The sequence below is a fragment of the Culex quinquefasciatus genome, chromosome 1 (assembly GCF_015732765.1).
Source record: "Culex quinquefasciatus strain JHB chromosome 1, VPISU_Cqui_1.0_pri_paternal, whole genome shotgun sequence".
NCBI lineage: Eukaryota > Metazoa > Arthropoda > Insecta > Diptera > Culicidae > Culex > Culex quinquefasciatus.
Window position 1 is genome coordinate 90,217,943 of NC_051861.1, and position 6,000 is coordinate 90,223,942.

The 6,000-nt window shown below is 46.3% G+C and overlaps 1 protein-coding gene across 1 annotated transcript in view; it reads right to left on the reverse strand.

Moving 5' to 3' along the window:
* LOC6054604 overlaps positions 1–5,413 on the reverse strand; it is a 54,653-nt gene extending 49,240 nt beyond the window's left edge. Inside the window, exon 1 of the mRNA XM_038248533.1 lies at positions 4,925–5,413. The gene's annotated coding sequence lies outside the window, so the exon portion shown is untranslated. The remainder of the gene's footprint in view (positions 1–4,924) is intronic.
* Between the last annotated feature and the right edge of the window lie 587 nt (positions 5,414–6,000).

A 6,000-nucleotide genomic window follows, 5' to 3' on the forward strand; every position in this document is an offset into this window, starting at 1 on the left:
TTTTTTTAACTTTTTTATTTTTTTTTACCCCCTCGACTTTGGTCAGGGTCAGGGGACATAAAGCTCAAAAAAGATTTGCATCAGCCTAACAAAAAATGGCTGAGATTTAAAAACTATTTTCGTATTTTATTAGACCAAAAATACGTCTTTACGAAATTTTCAGTACTCCATCAACTTGGGGGACCAATTTCACTCAGAAAAAAAAATAAATGATGGTAATATTCATCAGGAAATGGTGACGGATTTTGTGTCAAAGAAAATGTGTAATATTACATCAGAAAGTGATGAATTTTCATCATATTCTGGTGAATATTCATCAGATTCACATTTTTACACATGTTTTAGGAAATATTACTCAAAAAAGATGTAATATTCAACCTACCAAATTTTGAACATTCCAAATTTCAACTTTTTTTTTGCTGTGTACATAAAATATACCCTTTGACATCAAATTGCCAAATCATCACAATTTTGGATGCAAATAATTGCAAACTAGTTTTTTTAATGTTTATAAATAAAAAAGGTGGTACCGCCCCTCCATCACGAGATATCGAAAAGCGGACATCGGATTCGTTATCAGGGACCAAAATCAGCCAAGTCCCTGAACCTCCCTGAAGATATCCGGATATGATCTGAGGTCAAAAACTACCAACCTCTGCCTTGTTACGACGGTAGATCCATGGGCCGTAACTCCCGGGACTCTACAGAAGACCCAGAACATCACCACTTATCGGTTGACAAGTCCCTGAACCTCCCTGAGGCTATCCGGATATGATCTGAGGTCAAAAACTACCGACCTCTACTTTGTTTTGACGGTAGATCCATGGGCCGTAACTCCCGGGACTCTACAGAAGACCCAGAACATCACCACTTATCGGTTGACAAGTTTCTGAACCTCCCTGAGGATATGACGTGAGGTCAGGAACCAACCACGTCTACCTTGTTACGACGGTAGACCCTTGGGCCGTAACTTCCGGAAGTTCATGGAGAACTTCAAACATCTCTACAGGAACAATAGTGTATCTTTGGATGACCTAAAACATCACTACATACCAAATTCCCCGAGGCACTCTGAAGCTACGCAAGCATGACCTCTATGTCGAAAATATCTCATACTAGTAGATGTCCGAAGGTTTGATGATAAAATATTTTTCGACAAGTAACATACCATGATCACAAAACCCTTAGTCGACATAACAAGAAATCGACATAACTGACCACCGACATGCTATTTTGTCGACTTCCCCCAAAAAAATAATTTCACCAAATATTATGTTCAAAATCAAAAATATTGTACCATAAACTTTTACGAAGAAATACAAGAAATTATTCTGGCATCACTGTAACCGGACCCAACTGCAGAAAAGAGGGAGAGAGCGTGAGAGTGCAAAAAAAAACACGTGGAAATATTTGCTTTCAATTTTTTTTTTTTTCGGAAATAGCCAAATATGCAAATATTTGTTATGAAAGTCATAGTTCTATACACCAAATGGTAGGGAATTGTCTCGACTACAATCTAATAAAATATCATGCCTAAGTTTGTGTTTTATAGGGGGACAGGGGGTAATATGCACCCCCTAAGGGAAAACTGTGATTTCTCAACCATAACAGCATTTCTGTGAAAGAATTACGTTAGATGTTCATAAATACCTTTTATTCAACGTCACTTACTTACTTACTTATGCTTCCTGCTCCCCAGTGGAGCATAGGGCCGCGTTGAAGGATTTCCACTGTTGACGATTCTCTGCTTTCGCCTTCACTTGGCGCCAGCTTAACGTCCCGTCAACAGCACTGATTTCTTGGTGGAGGCTTCTCCGCCATGAGCCTCTTGGTCTGCCCCGACCGCGTTGTCCTTGAGGGTTCCAGTCCAGCGCTTCTCGGCAGATCTCGTGCGCATCCTTCCGTAGCGTGTGGCCGATCCATCTCCACTTGCGCTCTCGGATCTCAACGTGAATGGGCCTCTGCTGACACCGCCGATGCAACTCCGCATTCGATACCCAGTTTCGGGGCCACCAGGCGCGAAGGATATTGCGTAGGCAGCGGTTCACAAAGACTTGTAGCTTCGACGTGTTCTGGCTCGATACGCACCAGGTCTCACTCCCGTAGAGCAACACCGACTTGACGTTCGAGCTGAAGATCCGTAGTTTCGTGCGCAAGCTGATTTGGTTTGATCGCCACAAGGTGCGCAGACCCGCGAAAGCACCTCTGGCCTTCTTGATCCGCGTGGATATGTCGAGCTTGGTACCACCATCAGGCGCAATCTGGCTACCAAGGTACTGGAAAGTGTCGACCTTCTCAACGTTTTCACCAGCTACCGTGAAGCCTTGAGCGCGTTCCGTGTTCACTGCCATCGACTTGGTTTTGGAGACATTGACTTTCAGACCCGCCGCCGAGGAGCATGCAGCTAGGTCGTCCAGCTTGTTCTGCATGTCGTTTCCTCTCTGCGAGAACAGCACAATGTCATCCGCAAAGTCGAGGTCGTTGAGATGCTCCATCCTGATCGGCTGCCAAAGCAGCCCACGGTTTTGCACACGGTCCAACGCTCCAGCTAACACCTCATCGATGACGATGAGGAACAGTAACAACGACAGGATGCATCCTTGCCTCACCCCAGCTACCACCCGGATTGGGTCCGACAAGACTCCGTTATGCACAACACGGCAAACGAAAGCCTCGTACTGTGCCTTGATGAGGTTGATGATCCTCTCTGGGACTCCCTTGCGCCCAAGGGCTTCCCACAGGTTTTCGTGGTCGAGACGGTCAAACGCTTTCATAATCAACGAAGACCAGATGGAGAGAATCCTGGAATTCGTTGACCTGTTCGAGATGACACGGAGTGTCACAATGTGATCCACGCATGATCGGCCACTGCGGAACCCTGCTTGCTGCCGTCGAAGAGACTCGTCGATCTTCGATTTGATCCTGCACAAGATCACTTTGCATAGGACCTTCAGAGCTATGCACAGCAGCGTGATGCCACGCCAGTTGTCGCAGTTGGTGAGGTCACCCTTTTTGGGAACCTTTACCAAAATGCCCTGCATCCAGTCGACCGGAAAAGTCGCGGTGTCCCAGATTTTGCTGAAAAGCCGATGCAGCATCCGAGCTGACAAATGAGCGTCAGCTTTGAGCATTTCTGCGGAGATCCGATCTATCCCTGGCGCTTTTCCAGACTTCATACCTTTCACGGCTTCCTCAATCTCCCTCAGCGTAGGTGGACTTGAGTTCACCCGGTTGATCCGCCTAACATTTTGCGGATGGTACTGAGGGCTTGGACGTGGATGCGAGATTTGTAGCAGCTGCTCAAAATGCTCGAACCATCGTTTAAGCTGATCAGCTGGATCGGTAATCAGCTGACCGCTCCTGTCTTTCACCGGAATGCGCGTATTCGTCCTGGCACCACACAAACGTCGCGAAATGTCGTAGAGGAGGCGCATGTCGCCATTGTTAGCAGCTTTCTCTCCCTCGTCGGCGAGGAATCCGTCAGGCTCTCTTGTCCCGCCTGCAAGAGCGCTTAACAGCCTTTTCCAGTTCGGCGTACGTTTGGCGGGTACGTGCCTTCGTCGCTCTCGTCCTTGCGCTAACAATGGCAGCCTTAGCCTGCTTCCTCTCCTCTATCTTATCCCAGGTGGCATCCGAAATCCACTCCTTCCTCTGAGTTCGCAGCATTCCCAGAGTATTCTCGCCGGTAACAGCGAAGGCGTCCTTGATGAACTGCCATTCCTCTTCAACAGTGCTGTCCGGAATCTCCAGGCTCGGGCTTGGAGCTCGCCGACAAAGCCCTGGCTACTTCGGGATTCGACAGACGTTGCACGTTGAACCTACAACCGACTTTCTCCTCTTGCCGTACGACACGCGCTACCCGTAGTCGTATTTCGCCGACAACGAGGTGGTGGTCGGATGCAATGTCGGCGCTGCGCATATTCCGCACATCAAGCAGGCTTCTTCTCCACTTGCGGCTGATGCAGATGTGGTCTAAAAATATTTTTGATTCATTTCAAACAACAATGCGGGGCAATATGCACCGCAACATTGGGGCAAAATGCACTACAACAACGGGGCAAAATGCACCACAACATGGGGCAAAATGCACCGGCTAAAAGCAGTTTTAACTAGTCACCACTAGATGACACCGCTGTTTTTACGAAGGAGCTTCACAGCGGTGCATTTTGCCCCGACCACGCTTTTTGCAGAAAATTTAATTTAAAATGCATTTTTTGATGTTTTTGGACTCATCTATCTACACAATAATGAAGATTATGTTCAGTTCAGTTCAATTAATATTAGATTAAAACACAACATTTTAAAGTTTTGCAAATAACTTAAGCTGTTTTTGTACCACGATGCTCACATTTTTCCAGCATGGTTTAGCAGTATTAAGCTTCCAATTTCTATGATTTTTCCCCCGGAAAATTCTTCCAAATACCGAGAAAAGTAGGGGGTGCATTTTGCCCCGGGGGTGCATATTACCCCCTCTCCCCCTAAGTTCAAAATATTCATGCGAATTCGACATAATACCAAAATATGCCACTAAATAGCCAATATTTTACGTAAAACTCAATGAATCATGTTCAAATTTTACCCAGAGACACTTTGGGATGTTGTCCACATATGTTAAAGACGGCTTTTTAAAAAAGCATCTTGGAATTCGAGAAATAAATATTTTCCCAAAAAATTGGATTTGCTGCCCGATAGCCTTAAGACAAGCTTCGCGCAAATCGAAAAGTGTTTGAGGTAACTTTTTCCGATTTCATGTGAGTCAATAGAAAATGACCCAATGACCAGGATTGACTACAATATTGCATTCAAGAAATGCTACTGATTTATTTTTCCAATCGGGCTCAAACTGTGATAATTAACACAACTGTCCCTTGACCCTTTTGACACCCGCCCCTTGCTGACACTTACTGCCACCGAAGTCACGTACCCTTTAGGTCATCCTTCGCCGCAGCACACCGCGCTTCCAGCCAATTAATCTCTGTGACCAAGTAACAAGTCAGCCAGCTCACTCTTCAGCTGTACAATTATTCAATGCTTCGCACCAGCAATACGTTCGTCGTATGAAGTTGCTTCTTCTCTGTTCAACTCTGCTTGCACCATTATCACTCTCCCAACTCCACAAGGTGTAATTTGTTTACCTTCAGCCACAATCACCGCACTGAACTTCACACATCAACACAAGCCCAAAATCAACAACAACACTACAAACTTGTCACACGTGCTGCACGACGATCCCCACGTGGAAGCTCGAAAAAACGCGACTTGCCCACTATCGATACCTCGGTTTACTACTTTGAGCGAGGTCTAGTCTGAAGAGTCCAAGGAGTTCGTGAGCACTTGAACGCGTGCGAGCCTGCAACAACTGAACTGAACGCGAAACCACAAATAGAACACCCCAACTTTTGCTAAACTAAAACCACGGTCCAACACGCGGTGCTATGCTGGCGGTCGAGAAATGTGCCTCAATCAGCCGTTGAAGTCGCTGCGGACCGAGTAGCGTGGCCAGGTCCTAAACCTAAGAGTACCTGCCGAGAGTGCAGTCCAGGGGCAGGGTGGCGACTCATTTGTCGGATTTCATGTGTCATGTCTTTTGAACAATTTATTCAATGACTCAAATAACAATTGACAAACACACCGGCTTCGGCTCCTTCAAAATGTTCTACAAAGTCTACTTACTCAACTTACAAATTTAGGTCGCCACCCTGTCCCCGGTAAGGTTAGTTGGGTAGATTAAGCCGTGCAAGTGTTTGTGGGGGTGGTTTGAGGGTGCAAAGCAGGCTTCATTCACTACAATCGTATATAGATATGTGTGTGTGATAGTGCACTACTTGCCGTGTGTTGAACAAATGTAAGCGACCAAAATGGACCGGAGTCAGTTGGAGTGGGTCGTGTTGTCGGTCAGGCCCCGGCACGACCCAAAGTACGGCCATTGCAACATGAATGTTAATCGCTTTCCGACGGCAAATTTCATGATCAAGTATGGCCCGAGCGCCGTCGACTTGG